Source organism: Onychomys torridus, chromosome 21 (assembly GCF_903995425.1).
Source record: "Onychomys torridus chromosome 21, mOncTor1.1, whole genome shotgun sequence".
NCBI classification, from domain to species: domain Eukaryota; kingdom Metazoa; phylum Chordata; class Mammalia; order Rodentia; family Cricetidae; genus Onychomys; species Onychomys torridus.
The window spans coordinates 8642096-8661471 of NC_050463.1; the positions used below are offsets into that span (position 1 = coordinate 8642096).

General features: G+C 39.8%; 1 protein-coding gene and 1 pseudogene across 1 annotated transcript in view; both read left to right on the forward strand.

Annotated features, from left to right (window-relative positions):
• Nucleotides 1-19376, forward strand: part of LOC118571943 — a 106590-nt pseudogene that overhangs the window by 66238 nt on the left and 20976 nt on the right.
• LOC118571946 (zinc finger protein 14-like) overlaps nucleotides 2005-19376 on the forward strand; it is a 42030-nt gene continuing 24658 nt past the window's right edge. Inside the window, exon 1 of the mRNA XM_036171315.1 lies at nucleotides 2005-2123. The gene's annotated coding sequence lies outside the window, so the exon portion shown is untranslated. The remainder of the gene's footprint in view (nucleotides 2124-19376) is intronic.

The window sequence follows — 19376 nt, forward strand, 5'->3', positions numbered from 1 at the left end:
GTGGTAGACTGTGGTGTGGGATCGGAAGTGAAAATAATCTTCATTTTCCAAGTTGACTGTGGTCATGGTGTTTTATCACAGCCATAGAAACCCTTCCTAAGACAAGGGCATGTGTAGTATCATATCAGAAGGCAAACTTCAAGACAAATCTAGTCTGAAGAGGGTCACTTAGTGCTTATTAGAGGAACAACCTGCCAAGAGGAATTTACATTCCTAAACACACATGCCACGCACATTGATGTAATCAATTTCAGAGCTGACATGTTGGTCCTGGAAAGCCTTACCCAGCAGGGACGAGAGCTTTTCTGTAGCTGCAGAAAGAGTCTCCCCTCCCCACTTTATTCTTTCCTGCCTCAGCATAAGCTATCCCTTCACCAGACTCCTTACAGCTGGCTCCTCAGGTGAGAAGCTTGTGCTTTCCTCCATCTCTCCATGTGGGGTTTAAACGATTAATCAGCCCAGCTGTGATAATCTTTGGAACTCCCCCAAATGGAGGTTGCTTATCTAGGAGGACAGTCACTCAAAGCATGACTAAGACTATTCACAACAGTCCTCCCTCTCATATGAAGAGCATCTGTGATGGTCATGTTTTAGAGACACAATTTGGCAGACCCCTGGAGAAAACATTTGTGAATTTTACTGTTTATTTATTTTTTTAAATCTTAATTCAAATAGGGGGTGGAGGGATGACTCTGCTGTTAGGAGCACAAACTTCTCTTCCAGAGGACCACAGTTGATTCACAGCACCCACATGGTGGCTAGAACAGTCTGGGACTACAGTTCCAGGGAATAAAATAGCATCTTCTGATATTCCAGGGCACCAAGCACACATGAGGCACACTGCTGCACATGTAGGAAAAACTCCCACAACGGTGAAATAAAATAGGTAAATCTAATGTGCATGTCAGTGACATTACAATTCTGGAGAATCTTAGTTTTGAAAGAATTATTTCATGGTCATGGAAGCAATAGCTGGTATGATGAGGTCCCAAGGATAAATCACTCGGAGTGTCTGCATCATCACTAGAGAATGACCATTGCAGGCCTCTTTGTTAGTAATCTGTGTCATCCTGATGCCTGGGAGTGTTTCCTCTACTGAATGGAGGCTTTCTTCATGACCTTGGGCAAAGAAAACCTTTTTTGAAGTTTAAGGGTTTCTTTTCATGCCTCTGAATTCTTAGTGGAGTATCCCTGATATGTATATTTTATCCATCCATCGTGCAATTGTACTTCCTTATTGGTGTGTTTTAATTATTTTGGCAGAAAATGGACACACTTAAACATGAAGTGTGAGAAATTCATGGATTTTTACCTCACCCCTAATCTTTGAGGTTTCCTATCAAGCGCTACACGTGTTTCCTATGCTTGAACCTACTTGGGGCCTGTTTCTACCCATAAGTCCTGTTTTTGTTTTTGTTTTCTTTTTTCCCTTTGGGGCAAGAGATTGGAATGTACTGAGTAAACTTAAGGTACCATCTTTATGGAAAAGGCAGGTGCCGAATACGGGGTGTGTGAGGCAGTGAGTGCATTCCAAATCCCAGAGCATGTTTTCTTACAATGCAGTGAAATGCCAAAACCAGATGGGTTCATTCCAGAGAGTACGGATATGTTAGAGTTTTTGTTTTTAAATTTGTTGTTGTTTATTTTGCTTCCTTGTTTGGTTTGGTTTTCAAAACAGGGTTTCTTTGGGTACTATTATCTGTCCTGGCGCTAGTTCTCTGGACCAGGCTAGCTTCCACTTACTGATCACGATTAAAAATGCCTGCCTCCATGCCGGGCTTCTCCGTTTCGTTTTGAATCAGGGTCTCACCATGTAGCCCCGAATGTCTTTCACACAAGTTCGTCTTCTAGAGTGTGGGCAGTCAGGGCTTGCACCTGAACTTTCCTAAAATGTTTTGATACTTATCGCTGAGTCAGTAGAGTTCTCCAATCAGGGACCATAGTACTAAAAGGAATGAACTGTCCAATCGGGAGCACGGATAGTTCCAGCGTGCGTCCCGGAAGTCTTTTTAATGCTTTGCTTAGTAACCGGGATCCTTGTGAGAACCTGGTTTGGGAGTCTGTGTTCTGCCGACTACGGGCATCTTTGGAAGGAAACCTAGACACATAAGAAGCACGAAATGGTGAGTGTGCCTTGGGCTCCTGGAATCTTGGGTGGCGGGATTTGCACACCAGCTCCTTCGCGTCGCCAGCACCTGGCGTTTTTCCTGGTGCTTGCAGTCCAGTGGAAAGTGGAAACTGGGCCAGCCGTGCCTATGCCCACGCCTACGTGCTCTTGAAGTGTGCACCCCACAGGCAGCCTTGAGCCCTAAGTAGCAGCCCACTTTTGTGTCCTGGTGAAGCTGCTTCCTCGAAATCCCCAGCCCTCTTGGGTGACTCCTTTCCGTGTACTCGCGCCTACACAGACGTGCAGCACTGGCGGGTTGGTGATGCTGCGTCCAGACTGTGCTCTGTAGAGACTGGGTGTTCTGTGCAGTTTACCTTCTGTTGTGCTTCTGTTTGCGCTGATCCCCCCCCCCCCCCCCCCCCACACACCACCCACACACACACATTATCACGTCGGATTTCATTTCTGTCTTCTTCCTTCCCCTCCCTCATCTGGTCTGCCTCAGAATAGTTCCCCCATGCTTCGTGGTGTTCAAGAAGTTCCCCCAGAGCTGTGTGTCTACTCCTTGACACCTCATTCAATATGGGTTTTGCATTTACCCCTTTGTTTTCTTGTTTGTTTGTTTTAGTTTTTAAAAAAATATTTTAGATTATTCGTTTTATTTTTTTTTGTGTGTTGATTGCATATATGTCTGTGTATCATGTGCATGCTTGGCAGTGTCTTTGGATCACATGGAACTGGAGTTTCAGATGTCTGTGAACCACCTTGTGGGTGATAGGAACTTAACAGGTGCTCTTAACCACCGAGCCACCTCTCTAGCCCCCTTCTTGCTTTAGTTTACAAAATGATAAAGTGTGAGAATTTTTTCTTGTTCTCCTGACTGCAGTTGTCCAGTCTGAAGAAGAGAGAAGTTTAAATTTGCTTCATATTTTGTTTGTAGTGATTTTATTATATATTTTCGTTTATTGAAAATAGTTTCTATTAGTATACAACATATCCTGATTTTTCCCCCTCTCTCTTCTCAGTTCCTTCCCCCTTCCCCTCCACTTCAGGTCCACTCCCTTTCTGTCTCTCATTAGAAAAGAGCAGGCTTCAATGAGATAGCGACCAAACATGACAACATAAAACATAATAAGATAAAGCAAAAAGAAAAACAAATCACAAAAAGGCTGGACAAGGCAACCCCATGAAAGGAAAAGAGCCCCAAGAGCAGACACAACAATCAGAGACCCACTAGTTCACACACTCAGGAGTCCTATAAAAGTACTAAATCAAAAGCTGTAATATAAAACCAGAGGACCTGGTCCAGATCCGTGCAGGTCCCTAAGCTTGCTGCTTCAGTCTCTGAATGTAACATGAATCTTAAAAGGTCTTATTAATGAAAATAAACCTGGAGTAAGGTATTGGGGTGAATGATGGAAGATCAGAGAACCAGAACAAGCCACAGCTACCTCACCTTGCCAGTTCCTCAGCTGATCCTGTTTCCTCAGACTGGCAGCCTCTGTGTCCTCATCCAAATGGGTTCTCAGCTGAACTGGTGCTCAAAAGCCTAAAAACTTAACGAGCTCTAGTCCCTGGTTTTCATGCCTTATATACCTTTCTGCTTTGTGCCATCAGCTCCTGGGATTAAAGGCATGAGTCACCATGCCTGGCTGTTTTCAATGTGGCTTTGAACTCACAGAGATCCAGATGGATCTCTGCCTCCCAAGTGATAGGATTAAAGGTGCGTGTGTGCCACCATTTTCTGGCCTCTATGTCTGTCTAGTGGCTGTTCTGTCCTCTGACTCCAGATAAGTTTATTAGGATGCACAATATATTGGGGGACACAATATATCACCACATCTGAATTCATTGTAAGCCTTGCTTAGTTAAGTCAGTGGGCCTTATTCTCCTGGTGCCTTCCACCCCCTCTGGCTCTTACACTCTTTCCCCTCCTCTACCTTGGGGTTCCCTGAGCTCTGAGGGGAGGGATTTGATGGAGACCTTCCATTTATATGTTCTCTCCAGGTAGTATCTGGCTGATGGTCTCTGCATCTGTTCCCATCTGCTGTAAGAGGAAGCTTCTCTGATGATGACTGAATAAGTCATGATCTATGATCATTAGCAGTCATTTTATGGATACTTTTCGTTTTAGATCAGTGGTATTTGGTTTTACCCTAGGTCTCGGAGCTATCTAGTCTCTGGTTCTTTATTACCCGAGCAGTGTCTGGTGTGGGTTCTGTCCTGTGAAGAGGGTCATACCAGACATTGGTTGGTTACTCCCACAAGCTTTGTGCCACCATTGCCCTAGCATATTTTGTAGTCAGGACAGAGTGTAGGTCAAAGGGTTTGTGACTGCTGTTTACATTTCTCTTTTGGTAGCCTGCAGAGTACCTCCCATGCCTAGGACACTAGAATGTTCAATGAGTTTTGTGGGTATTGTTCTCAGCAATGGGGCCCCACTGTCAGATTGGGGAGAGCAACCCACTGTCTCAGCAATAGCCTGGGTTGTTTAGATATTTTTCTTGGCCAACAGCTGAATTGAATGCAACCCAGTTCCCCCTACTGGAGTTGAGACTCTGTGTACCCCATTATTAGGAGATGTCATTAGGAACACCTTCATGTATTTTAGGATGTTTGCATTGAACTAGGTTTCCATACAATCCCTCAAATGCCCCTCTATTCCAGCTGTCTCTCCCCGTATTTTCTCCCTCAGTCCTGTCTCTGCTCCCCTTCTCCACCTGATCTTCCAGTTCCTGCCCCCTACCGTCACCATCCATGTGTAAAGTCTATTATACTCACCCCCTTATAGAGAGATCCATGTGTCCCCCACAACCCTTCTAAAGAAGGAATTCTAGGAAAAGCATTACCTTTATTAATAGGTAAAATCTGATCCTGGTGATTACAGCACAGAAGGATCCAGGCCACATCACCAGCTGCTCTGCTGTTCCTGCTGGGGGTCCAGTTCTCCGGCTACTGCATCCGCGGCGTCTCCATTCCCAAGGGGTGTGGGGAAGCTCGCCAAGCTGGGCTTTCTCCATGACTTGCTGCCAGCTCCCCACCACCCTCTGCCTTACCTTTGGGTTCAGGTCATGTGCCTCTAATAGAAACTCTGCCTTTGGGCCAAGCTACTCCTTATATTGGGTATTGAACTGATGACAGAATCCCCATAACTCCCCTACTCTTTACCTAGCCTTTCTGGATTTACGAATCATAGCTTGATGATCAGTTATGTACCTGCTAACAACCACCTATAAGTGAATACATACCATATTTATCTTTTTAGTTCTCAGTTACCTCATTCAGGATGATTTTTTTTTTCTAGTTCCATCCACTTGCCTGCAGATTTCATGATGTCTTTTTTTAAACAGCTGAATAGTACTCCATTGTGTAACTGTACTACATTTTCTTTATTCATTCTTCTGTTGAAGGACATCTATGCTGTTTCCAGTTTCTGGCTATTATGAATAGAGCAGCAATGAATATGGTTGAGCAAGTGTCCTTGTGGTATGATGGAGCATCCTCTTGGTTTTTACCCAAAAGTGGTATAGCTGGATTTTGAGGTACATCAAGTCCCAACTTTCTGAGGAACTGCCATATTGATTTCTGTAGTGGCTGTACAAGTTTGCACTACCTCTAGCAATGGATGAGTGTTTCCCTTATTCCACATCCTCGCTGATGTGAGCTATTACTTGAGTTACTGATTTTAGTTCTTCTGACAGGTGCAAGATGGAGTCTTACAGTACTTTTGATTTTTGTTTCCATGATGGCTAAGGAGGTTTTTCTCAGCCACTTGAGTTTCCTCTATTGACAGTTCTCTTTTCAGATCTGAACACTATTTTTTAATTGGATTATTTATTTTTTTAATATCTAGTTTTTTGAGTTCTTTATATATTTTGGGTATTAGTCTTACGTTGGATATGGAGCTAGTAAAAATCTTTTCCCATTCTATAGAATGATTCTCTGAATGATGATGTATTTTGACATACAGAAGTTTTTAAGTTTCCTGGGGTCCCATTTATTAATTGTTGATCTTAGTTCCTGTACTACCAGTGCTGTTTAGGAAGTTGTCTCCTGTGCTGATGTGTTCAAGACTATTCCCCACTTTCTCCTCTATCAGGTTCAGTGTATCTTGCATCTTTTGAGGACTTTGATCCACTTGGACTAGAGTTTTGTGAAGGGTGGTAACTATGAACTGTTTGCCTTCTACACACAGACATCCATTTTGACCAGCACCATTTGTTGAAGATGTTTTCTTTCTTTCTTTCTTTCTTTCTTTCTTTCTTTCTTTCTTTCTTTCTTTCTTTCTTTCTTTCTTTCTTTCCTCCTTCCCTCCCTCCCTCCCTCCCTCCCTCCCTCTCTTTCTTTCTTTCTTTCTTTCTTTCTTTTCTTTCTTTTTTGAGACAGGGTTTCTCTGTAGCTTTGGAGCCTGTCCTGGACTAGCTCTGTAGACCAGGCTGGCCTCGAACTCACAGAGATCCACCTGCCTCTGCCTCCCCAGTGCTGGGATTACAGGCATGAGCCGCCGCCACCACCACCCCCCCGGCAGTGTTGTTCTTTTTTCCAGTGGGTGTTTCTGGCTTCTTTGTCAAAAATTGGGTGTCCATAGGTGTGTGGATTTTTGTCTTGGTCTTGGTCTTCAATTTTATTCCATTGGTCAGTTGGTCTGTTTTTAGGGCAGCAGCATGCAGTTTTTACTACTAAACCTTTGTAGTACAACTTGAAATTAGGAATATTGAGACATTCACCTCAGCAGTTTTTTTATTGTTTAGAATTGTTTTAGCTATCCTTAGTGTTTTTTTTTTTTTTTTTTTTTCCCCATATGAAGTTGCAAATTTGTCCTTTCTAGGTCTGTGAAGAATTGTTTTGGAATTTTGATGGAGATTGCATTGAATCTACAGATTGCTTTTGGAAGGATGGCCATTTTTACTATGTTAATACTACTGATCCATGAGCACAGGAGAGCTTCCCATCTTCTGATATCATTTTCAATTTCTTTCTTTCTTTCTTTCTTTTTTTTTTTTTTTTTTTTCTGGAGCTGAGGACCGGACCCAGGGCCTTGTGCTTGCTAAGCAAGCACTCTACCACTGAGCTAAATCTCCAACCCCTCAATTTCTTTCTTTAAAGACTTAAAGTTTTTATCATACATGTCTTTCACTTGCTTGGTTAGTTACCTCAAGATGTTTTATATTATTTGAGACCATTGTGAAAGTATTGTTTTCCTGATTTTTTTTTCCCCTCAGTCCATTAGTCATTCTTATATAGGAGAGCTACTGATTATTTTGAGTTAATTTAATATCCAGCTACTTTTTCTGAAAGTGTTTATCAGTTGTAGAAGTTCCCCAATGGAATTTTTAGGGTCACTTATGTATACTATGATGTCATCAGCAAATAAAGATACTTTGACTTCTTCCTTTCCAGTTTGTATCCCTTTGATCTCCATTAGTTGTCTTATTGCTCTAGCTAAGTCTGCAAGTACTATATTAAATAGATATGGAGAGAGTGGACAACCTGGTCTTGTTCCTGATTTTAGTGGAATTGCTGTAAGTTTCCTTCCATTTAATGTGATGTTGGTTATAGGCTTGATGTAAACTGCCTTTATTATGTTTAGGCATGCCCTGTGTATACCTATTTACTCCTGGACTTTTACCATGAAGGGGTGTTGGATTTTGTCAGGGACTTTTCTGCATGTAATGTGATGATCATCTGGGTTTTTTTTTTTTTTTTTTTTGCTTTCATTTCTTTTTTAAAAATTTATTATAGGGGTTGGGGATTTAGCTCAGTGGTAGAGCGCTTGCCTAGTAAGCACAAGGCCCTGGGTTCGGTCCTCAGCTCTGGCAAAAATAAATAAATAAATAAATAAATAAATAAATAAATAAATAAGAATTATTATATATACACACACACCAGAAGAGGGCACCATATCCCATTATAGATGGTTGTAAGTCTCCATGTGGTAGCTGGGAATTGAACTCAGGACTTCTGGAAGAATAGCCAGTGCTCTTAACCTCTCAACCATCTCTCCAGCCCATTCTTTATACGATGGAGTACATTTATTTTTTGTGTTGAATCATTATGCATCTTTGGGATGAAGCCTACTTGATCATGGTGGATGGTCTTTTTTTGATGTGCTCTTCTTATGTTCAGTTTGTAAGTATTTTATTGAGGTTTTTTTTTTTTTTTTTTTTCCTAGAGCTGAGGACCAAACTCAGGGTCTTGCACTTGCTAGGCAAGTGCTCTACCATTGAGCTAAATCTGCAACCCTTTTTTGAGTATTTTTGCATTCATGTATAAGTAAAATTGGTCTGTAATTCTTTCTTTGTTGGGTCTTATGTGGTTTGTCTATCACTGGAAACTGTGTCCTAATAAAATGAATTGGGCAGGTTCCTTTTTCTCTTTTGTGGAATAATTTGAGGAGTATTGGCATGAACTCTTCCTTGGAAGTCTGGTAGAATAATTCTGTACTAAAACCCTTTGGCCTTGGGCTTTCTTTCTTTCTTTCTTTCTTTTTTTTTTTTTGGTTGGTAGACATTTAATGACTCTTATTTCTCGAGGGGTTATAGGTCTGTATAAATTGTTTATCTGATCTTGGTTTAACTTTGGTAAAATATCTATTGAGAAAACTATCTGTGTCTTTCAGATTTTCCAATTTGGTGAGTAAAGGTTTTTAAAGTATGTCCTTATGAGTCTTTGGATTTCCTTGATGTTTTTATGCCTCCTTTTCATTTCTGGTTTTGTTAACTTGATGTTCTATCTCTGCCTTTTAGTTAATTTAGATAAGGGTTTGTCTATCTTGTTGATTTTTCTCAACCAACTTTGTTTCATTGATTCTTTGTGTTATTCTCTTTGTTTCTATTTTATTGATTTCAGCCCACAATTTGATTATTTCCTGTTGTGTGCTTTTCTTGAGTGTGTTTGTTTCTATCTGTTCTAGAGTTTTCATATGTGCTGTTAAGTTGGTGGTTTGAGTTCTTCCAGTATTTTTATATAGGCACCTAGTGCTATGAATTAGCCTCTTAAAATTGCTTTCATTGTGCCCTGTAAATTTGGGTATGCCGTGTATTCATTTTCATTGAACTCTAGAATGTCTTTTATTTCTTTCTATACTTCGGTCTTGACCTGTTTTTCATTTAATAGAGAGCTGTTCAGTTTTCATTAGTTTTAGGCTTTCTGTTGTCTTGTTATTGACATCCAGCTGTGTTGGTATGATAGGATTCAAGGAGTTATTTTGTATCTGAGTCTTGCTTTGTGTTGAAGTATGTGGTCAATTGTAGAGAATGTTTCCTGAGGTGCAGAGAAGTTTTATTCTTTTGTGTTAGGGTGAAATGTCCTGTAAATATCTGTTAGGTCTATTTGGTTTATAATGTCTATTTGCTCCAGAATTTCTCAGTTTAGTTTTTGCCTGAGTGACCTGTCTATTTGTAAGAATGGGGTATTAAAGTCTCCCACTATCAGTGTGTGAGAGTCAATGGGTGATTTAAGCTGTAGAAGTGTTTCTTTTTTACAAACTTTGGTACCCTTGTGCTTGGGACATAGATATTAAGAATTGAAATGTCATCTTGTTAGATTTTTTCCTTTGATGAGTATGTTGTTTCCTTCCCTATCTCTTTTCATTAGTTTAGGTTTGAAGTCTCTTTTATTATATACTAAAATGGCCACACCAGCTTGCTTCTTAGGTCCTTTCACTTGGAATTTCTTTTTCCAACTCTTTACCCTAAGGTTATGTCAATGCTTGATATTGAGGTGTGTTTCTTGGATGCAACAGAAGGATGGATCCTGTTTTTGCATCCATTTTGTTAGTTTGTGTCTCTTTATTGGGATCTTGAGACGATGGGCATTGAGAGATGTCAATGATCAATGATTGTTGATTCTTGTTATTTTGCTGCTGCTGCAGTGGGCATTGAGAGATGTCAATGATCAATGATTGTTGATTCTTGTTATTTTGCTGCTGCTGCTGCTGGTGGTGGTGGTGGTGGTGGTGGTGGTGTGTATGTCTTTCTGTGTGTGCTTTCCTTCTTTTGATTTTGTTGGTTTAAGATTTATTCCCTGTGTTTTCATGGGTGTAGTTAACCTCCATAATTTGGAGTTTTTCTTCTAGACTTTCTGCATGGCTGGGTTTGTAGATCAGTATTGTTGATGGTGGCTTTATCAAGGAATATCTTCTTTTCTCCATCTGTGGTATTTAATAGTTTTTCTGGATATAATATTCTGCGCTGTCATCTGTGATTTCTTAGAGTCTACAGCACATCTGTCCAGGCTCTTTTGGCTTTAGAGTTTCCATTGAGAAATCAGTCATTTTAATAGTCTTTCTTTTTCAGTATGTTTAGTGTTTTGATTAGTATGTGGTGAGGGACTTTCTTTTCTGGTCCTATCTATTCCTTGTTCTGTATGCTTCTTGTACCTTTAAAGGCATGGCCTTGTTTAAGTTAGGATATTTTTTCTATGTTTTTTTTGAAAATATTTTCTATGCCTTTGAGGTGGGATTGTTTTTCTTCCTCTACTTTTATTATTCTTAGGTTTGATTTTTTTTTTTTTTCATAGTGTCTCAGATTTTCTGGATGTTTTGTGTCAGGAGTTTTTAGATTTAACATTTTCTTTGATGGATGTATCAGTTTCTTCTATTGTGTCTTCAAAGCCTGCGATTCTCTCTCCCATCTCTTGTATTCCCTTAGTGAAGCTTGCCTCTGTAGTTCTTGTTCAAATTCCTAAATTTTTCAACTTTTTTTTTTTTTATTTCCAGAATTCCCTCAGTTTGTGTTTTCTTTATTGCTTCTATTTTCATTTTCAAGTCTTGGACAGTAATTCATTTCATTCCATTGTTTGTGTTTTCTTGGATTTATTTAAGGGATTTATTCATTTCTATTTTAAGGATTGCTATCATCTTCATATAAACAATTTTAAAGTCTTTTTCTTCAGCTATGTTGGGATATTCAGGGCCTGCTGTGCTAGGATAGCTGGGCTGTAGTAGAGACATATTGCCCTTGCTGTTAATAATTGTGTTTTTATGCTGGTGTCTAGGCATCTAAGTTTGGGATATAGTATAGATCTAGGTACTGATTCCTGGATTTGTCTTTGTTGGGTGGGTGTTTTGTCTTTTGCTGTCTGATTCTCCTCTGGAATTTTGTGGAGTCTGATGGCTGTGTTGCCTGGGGAAATTCTCTTTGGACCTAATAGTTGTGGCCACTGGGGGTTCCAGACAAAAATGTGTTTCTGGATGTTGGAGCTGACGCTTATGAATGGGGGGATAAGTGAGGGATCTCAAGGGGTTCACAGGAAGGAGGAGAGCAGAGTGTTCAACCAGGATCTGCTTATTTGTCTCCTTGGAATGGCTGGAGACAGTGAAGAGGTCACCCCAGAGGCTCTGCTCTAGCACTATGGACGAGACTTGGGGTTTGGATCTTGAAAAGCAGAAGGAGAGGGGAAGATCTACAGAAAGTCTGCCTGCTTCCTAGAAAGGAGAGGTCTGTGGGTTAGCAGAGAGTGCTGCTGGAGTTGGGGGGTAGATATTTGAGACCAGTAGTTGCTTTTTAGTATAATTGTAAAGTCAATATCTACTCTTTTATCTTATTATTCCTCTTAACTTCCCCTTGCCATTTTTTTTTTTTTTTTTAGATAAGAGAGAAAGGCTAGAGGAAAAGAAAGAAATCTCTCCTTTTTTTAAATTAAAAAAAATAAATTTTAAAAAGAAAGAAATCTCTTAATCTAACCTCCTTTCTTTAGTTTCCTCCCTGACCATGACATATATCAACTTCAACCAACCCTCCACCCCAAACAATGGCAAACATCCATAACCCACCAAACAACAAAAAACAACCCCACCCCACCCCCACCTTTTGGGAAAGTAGGCATCATGTTCTTAAAGTGACTTCATGTTGTTTGTGGATGATGACATCTTTAGGGGACCCTGAAAATTTGGAATAACGGTTAAGTCCTGGGAGAGCTAGCTCTGTCATTTGTTAGCCAGTCTCTGAGCGATGGGAAAGTGCAGGGCTTACCTGAAGTCCTGGCTGGAGCAGTCTGTGAAGCTGGACCATCTTAGCTCACCACTCTGAAGTTGTCCTGAGCAGTTTGTAGTCCGAAGCTGATCTTTGGGTGGTGGTTGTCATCTTAGTGGTGTTACCACAATCTAGGTTGATTCATCATTGCAGCCCCCATCATCTTCTTGGAGACCTCAAAGGTCATTGATAGGAATGGTCATGGTTCACTGCTGAAAACTTAAACATTTTAAATGTTATATGCAGCAGATCTCTGAGAGGTTAAAGGACCACAATCTGTTAAATACATTCAGGGTACACAAAATTAGTTTCTATTTACCTGTTTCAGACTCAAACCTGAAAACATGTACAGGAAGCTAGATGAAGCTCATTTCTAGCATCATTTAGTATTCTATATGACCACAAATATCACGAAATTTTATGTATACGTAATAATCTTATAGATTTTGACATAATACTTAGACCTTAAGAAAGGTTTTTTGTTTGTTTGTTTTTTTTTTTTCCCGAGACAGGGTTTCTCTGTGTAGCTTTGCGTCTTTCCTGGATCTCGCTCTGTAGACCAGGCTGGCCTCAAACTCACAGAGATCCACCTGCCTCTGCCTCCTGAGTGTTGGGATTAAGGGCATGTGCCACCACCCCCGGCAAGAAAGGTTTTAAAGAGTCGATGAAAACCAAAGGATGATGAGATTAGTGGCAACAGAATAGTCCCTTAATTGTGTTCTTCTGTCTCATACCAGGTGGGTCTTCTGACATGACACTGAGATTTTAGATTTTCCTTTAACAAACATGCTTGAGTTTACAGAAGGAGAAAGCCAAGCTCTAACTTTTAATTGAATTGGGATCACAGAAGGACATTTGCTTTTTCTGTTTCTAGAGAGCAGCAGAAAGAAGTATGTGGGAAGATTCATGAAAATCTGCTCTGTTGGAGATGAGCTCCACCATTAGGCCAGTTTACTCTTTTTCTTGGGACATTTTCTCTTGATTTTGTCTTGCTTCTTCAGATGTATCCCTTGTCCAATAGTTTCCTGATTCTTCAGTTGGAAGCTTTCATTCTTCTAAAAGAAAAAAACCAAAACCCTGCCATAACCCTGACTTTAGGGAGTCCCTTTTTGGCAGATTATATCTTTGTGAAGGCAATTTTTTTTTTGGCAACAAAAAAAGTATTATCTTTTAATTAAAAAAATTTGAAAAAGAAATGAAAATATGAAACAAAAGATAGATACATTAGTATGTGTGAATAAATATACCTATGTTCCCCTTTCTTTTTATATACAAATTCAAGGTTTAAGTGTATTATATTTATATAACAAAGGACATTTATTTTGAAATTCAGCCTGCCTTTCTAGTAATCACATAGGGGGGGTTTATAATAATTTATAAATATTGTATATGATTTTCTGATATGCAAACATACCCTTCAGGAGCTGTATTTGAATTTTGTTCTGGGTGGAGGGATCAAAGACATCCATTGCCACCTTGTTAAATGTAGCTAGAATTTAGAAAACACTTGATGTATAGAGGTCCATCTGTCTCTGTTAGGATAAAAGGAATATCGATGCCCTGCTCTAATATCTTATCTCCACTCCAAATCAGTCTTTTAGGGATTTAAATATTTAGAGAACATTCTTGAAATGTACTATTCCTTTGAATTTACTAAAACATTTTAAATCTCTTAACTGGATTTTTCATACCAAACAACAAAAATATTCTTTTTATTTAATAAGAAAAATTTGTAAGCTGGTGACCAAGGTGTTTAACATTCTAAGATGGAATTAAAATATGTGGTTTAAGAAAACTCATTTCGCCAGGCGGTGGTGGCACACACCTTTAATCCCAGGGAGGGTGGATCTCTGTGAGTTCATACCAGCCTAGGTTACATAGTGAGTTTCAGGAAATGCTCCAAAGCTACACAGAGAAACCCTATCTCAAAACAACAACAACAACAACAACAAAAAAAAAAAAAAAAAAAAGAAAAGAAAAGAAAGGAAAAGAAACCTCATTTTTCATTTTAGGCTAGCATGGCAAGTATGCCTTTGGTAAATTATCATTTGAAAATACTATTTTTTTTTAGTTTCATTTTTTTCATACCTGATCAAATGAAAGGCATTTGGTTAGTCTTTCTAAGTTCAGTAGGTCTCTCCTGTTTGTATCTAATTCTTATTATACTTGATGGTATCCATAGCTTTTCTTCTCCTGGGGAAACAAAAGCAAAACCTCTTCCCCAATGTAACACATACCCTGCTATTCATTCTGAGGTCAACACATCCTTAAAATATACAGGGTGATTTAATTCAGCAATTTTTTTTTTTTTTTACTAACCAGTGTCTCTCTGCAGCTGTCATTCCTTTATCATTAGCATTTAAAAAAATTAATGTTAGTAAAACACTGTGTAATCTATCTCTGAGGTGGGGGTCTTTATTTTCTCTTTATAAGCATATCTTTTAAAGTGTGATTAGATCTTTCTATAACTGCTTGTCCGGTAGGATTATATGGCATACCTGTAATATGCTTTATGTTGTAATATGCAAAAACTGCTTAATTTTACTAGAGACATATGCTGGAGCATTGTCAGTCTTAATTTGTATAGGTATCCTTGTAATGGTCATAATTTCTAATAAATGATTCAGCCTTTTCTGAACTTAAAGCAGTTGCTTATTGAAATCCTGAATGTGTATCTATGGTATGGTGCACATACTTTAATTTTCCAAACTCTGGAAAATGAAACACATCCAGTCACCAAATTTCACTTATTTGGATACCTTTTGGCTTCCTTCCTGCAGGTAATGGAGTTTGGTTATTCAAAGACATGTATGATATTTCCTTATAATTTTCTTGGCTTGATGCCAAGTGATAGAAAAATGTTTCTTCAAACCTTTACTATTACCATAGTATTTCTTATGAAATTCTGAGAATTCTAGCACAATGCCTACCAATAACTGATCAGTTTCATCATTACCTTGTGCTAGAGGTCTTGGTAGATCTGTATGGGATCTGATATGTGTTATCTAAAAGTGTTGGATTCTGTTTGAGGCTGGGATGAAAACCTTGTAGCTCTGAGAGGTTGAGGAGCAGCTAGTTGACTTTCTTCCTTAGCCAGCATCTCAGAAAGAGATGCTGTTTCTATCATTCCAATCTAAAAGGAACTGCCAGAGTCTGTCCCTCTCTTCTACTCCTATGTGTTTCTCTACCCATCTTCCTGTCTCCTCCTTTACCCTCTGTGACTACGTCCTGTCAACTAGCTGCTGGCTCTGCCTTCTAACTTCAGATTTTTATTTAATTCACACAGTCTCGGGGTTCACCATGTGATCAAATATCCCACAACAAAAGTTACTTGTTTTAGACAGACAAATATTGACTTGACAGTTTCTTTTACTCTGGAAAGTGTCTCATTTCTCAATTAGTGACCTGTTCATCCTAACATGGGCTGGTACCCTTACTGACTCTTAGCTGTATGATGTTGTGGGCAGCAAAAGTTTTAAAGAGAAAAGGAGTAGTCACACAAAAGCTAAGGAGTAAATATTCCCCAATCAGGGACTTACATTCTGAAGATGGGAGTGGAGCACAGTTACTTCTTGAAAAGGTAGCGTGGTGTCCCCCAGGCTTGAGGTCCATGAGCAAAGCCATTTTCCACCTCGGATTTCATGTGGCAATGGACATTACACCTTGCAAGTGTTTCTTGTAATTCGTGTGCACAAAGGAGTATTTCTTTTCTCTCTCTCCTTTTACTCATCTGTTTGCATCCATAAACTCACAGAGAAATTTGGAGGCAGTGACACTTTGTAACTCCTACACATATGGGAGTACAAGAAGGAGGAGAAAATGGAAAGAGAAAAAAACCAAACACTTGGGTTATTGTGAAAAGATGTATTTTGTTTTTAACTATCTCTTTGTCAGCCTGAGACTGTTGTTTCCAGTGGAGGCCCAAGGCAAGTGGCAGATTTCTTGAGGCTGGAGTTACAGGCACTTGGGAGCCAGCTGACTTCGATTAAGAACAGCAAACACTCTTGACTACAGAGCCATCTCTCTAGACCCAAGACAAAACCTTATTAGGATTTCATTTCTTAGGATATTCTGACTTGTGCAAGATAAATTCACAAAACAGATATAAGTAATGGGCTTTTGCCTCATCCCCAAACCTTGAAGTTTCCTCTCATGCCCTATATAAGTTTCTGTGCTTGAACACCCATGGGGCCTGGCCCAACCCTAAAGGCCTATTTTTTCCTTTTGAGGCCTGAGTTTAGAATTTACAGAGCAACCTTAAGACTATTGGTAAAACTTCAGTAAGTTCATGTGAGAGAAAGACTTTCTACCTGTGTTAATCTCAACAATGAGAGGAGAAAGACCACTTACCCAAGCCACCAACACCAATTTAATTAAAGCAAGCTTTTTATTTGTATACATGGGCTGCTTCCCCTTAAGGGGATATTGAGAGGTCACCATTGGATGTGGAGAAGACAAAGCTTTTATAGAACTCAGGGATAGAATCTTTCCAAATGGAGATTTGGTAGACAAAATAGGTAGGGTTACAGGATGTAACCCTTTAATACTGTGTTGCATTTGTTTTGGAATACTACTTTAACTATGTAAATATGTGTTGTATTTGTTTATGCTGCACTTATTTAATGATGTAAAGTTGTGTTGTTTTGCTTGCCTAAAGCACCTAATTGGTCTAATAAAAAGCCAAATGGCCAATAGCTAGGCAGTAGAGGGATTGGTAGGACTGGTGGGCAGAGAGAATAAGTAGGAGAAATCTAGGCTCAAGAAGAGAATGAGGGAGAAAGAGGAGATGCCTGGGGTGAGCTAGCCAGGCAGCTGCCAGCCCACCACACACAGGAGAAGCAGTGAAAGTAAGATATACAGAATGGAATCCCCAGGGGAGTCTTGGTCCTGTAGGACATGGGAATGGAGGGGAGGGGCTGGGGGAAAGGTGAGGGTGGAGGCGGGAGGGGGGAGGACAGGGGAACCCATGGCTGATATATAAAATTAAAACACATAATAATAATAATAATAATAATAATAATAATAATAATAAAAAAATAATAAAAAACAGTCACTGGGGGAGGGCTGTATGTATCAAAACTATGAACTGTGCTCTTTTAATGGATATACGGTGTTGCATAAAATTGAAAACCAAAATAATTCACGCAATCATGCTGAATTTTTTGTGGTTGCTTAAGTATGTTGTATGCTCTCAGGCCTCTAGGCTAATGTTATGGTGCTCTTTCCTCTAGGTCATGCCTTATACCCTTATGTTCATTGTTTTTCCAAGCTCATCTAGTGAACTTTTAAAAGCCATGGCTTGTCAGGTGACTCACAAATTGTCTGGCCTCCAAGGGCACTAGGCACAGATGTGGTATACATACATACATACATACATACATACATACATACATACATACATAAAGACACAACACCCAGGTACATAAATTAAAGTTTGAAATAAAATTTTAAAAAAAAGATATACAGAATGAAAGAAAGGTAGAAAGCCCTGAGGCAAAATGTAGATGAAGAGAAACAGGTTAAAATAAGTTATAAGAGCTAGTGGGACAAGCATAAGTTAAGGCCACACATTCAGATTTGGGAGTTGGTTGGTGGCCCAAGAGAAGGCCTGCTTCAACTGGATGTCTTAGTTATAAGAGCTAGTGGAACAAGCATAAGTTAAGGCCACACATTTGTACCTAATAACAAGTCTCCATGTCATGATTTGGGAGTTGGTTGGTGGCCCAAGAGAAGGCCTGCTACAACTGGATGTCTTAGTTGGGATTTTATTGCTGTGAAGGGACACCATGACCATGGCCACTCTTATAAAGGAAAACATTTAATTGGGGATAACTTAGTTTCAGAGGTTTAATTCAATATTGCCATGGCGGGAAACATGGCAGCTTGTGGGCAGACATGGTGCTGGAGGCAGAGCTTAGAGTTCTACATCTTGATCTGCAGGCAGCAGAAGGTGACTGTGTGCCATGTTGGGCATAGCTTGAGCATAAAAGACCTCAAGGCAGATTTCCACACTGACATACTCCTTCAAAAAGTCCACACCTCCTACTAATGCCACTCGCTGTGGACCAAGCACTTAAACACATCAGTCTATGGGCCATACTTATTCAAACCACTGTATTTCACTCCCTGTCCCCATAGGCTTGTAGCTATAACGTAATGCAAAATGCATTTATTCCAACTTCAAAAGTCCCCATAGATTATCAAAATCTCAACAGAGTTTAGAAGTCCAAAATCTCTTCTAAGATTTGCATAAAATCCAGATTAAAAAAATACATCACATATTTCCAACATATAATGGCACAGGATATATATTACTGTTCCAAAAGGTTGGGAAGGGAGCATAGTGAGGAAATACTGGACCAAAGTAAGACCAAAAGCCAGCTGGGCAAACTCCAAACTCCCACATTCTCATGTCTGATGTCAAAATGCTCTTCGGATCTCCAACCAGTTTCAGTTTTGTTGTCTGCAACACATTGTTCTCTCCTCGGCTGGTTTCACTTCCTGTTAGCAGCTCTCCTTGGCAGGTATCCCATGGCTCTGGCATCTCCAACATCTTGGTGTCTCCAAGGCAATCCAGGTCACACCTTCACAGCTGTACACAGTGGCCTCTCTAGGCCTCCATTCAGGGTCATCCCTTAAACATACTTGTCCCCAGCAGATTTCCTTAGACATGGAGGACGATACCATAAACCCTTTCTTCTGTCCTTGGCTCTAATGCCAGAAGCATGTGGCTCAACTGCCAAATTCTGCTGCTTACTGGTGCTGGAACATGTCCCTCTCTTTCAATTACATCTTCCTTAGCTTTCTGTTTTTCATGGTTTCCTTCACTGCCTAAGCTTCAATATCCTGAAACTCACTCTGTAGATAAGACTGGCATTGAACTCAAAGATCTGCCAGTCTCTTCCTCAGGAATGCTGGGATTAAAGGTGTGCAGCACCAGCACACTGGGCTCTGAGCTTTTCTTTATTTCCTTTTCACAAGTTGGAAACTTAGTTGGGTGGGATCTTGTCCTGAGGTCACCACTTTATTTCATTTAACATCTGTCTGTTCTTTAATTTGTTTATCTTATTGAACACAAGATTTAGCTCCATTCCACTCCCTACTCTGTTTTCTCCTCAAGATGTGTCTTTTCTTGCTCATCTTGCTCCTTTTCATTATAGATCTTTATAAGCATGGCTACTAACAACCACATGACACAGTCCACAATAGGCTGTTTTGAAATCTCCTCTGCAAATGTAATTAATCCTAAGCACTTCACTGTAGCCTCAGGTAGACGCTTAGGACAAGAGTGAAAA